This window comes from Theobroma umbraticum, unplaced genomic scaffold (assembly GCF_002168275.2).
Source record: "Theobroma umbraticum cultivar Fairchild unplaced genomic scaffold, ASM216827v3 scaffold_39.0, whole genome shotgun sequence".
In the NCBI taxonomy this organism is placed as follows: Eukaryota; Viridiplantae; Streptophyta; class Magnoliopsida; order Malvales; family Malvaceae; genus Theobroma; species Theobroma umbraticum.
In genome coordinates this window covers 1,028,240-1,028,464 of record NW_018397281.1, presented here as the reverse complement: position 1 = coordinate 1,028,464, position 225 = coordinate 1,028,240, and positions in this window count along the sequence as shown.

The following is a 225-nucleotide window of genomic DNA, read 5'->3' as shown; positions in this document are numbered from 1 at the left end:
TCTTGGTGTACATGAACAAATTTTTCTATAACTAAAGTTTTTTTCTTAAACAATCTATAAGCTTTAGAATTAATTGCATAATCTAAGAAAATAGCTTCATCACCTTTAGCATCAAACTTTCTCAAGTTGTGTTTTCCATTATTTAAAACAAAGAATTTGCATCCAAAACATCTTAAATGTGAAATGTTTGGTTTTCTTCCTTTGTAAAGCTCATAAAGGGTTTTT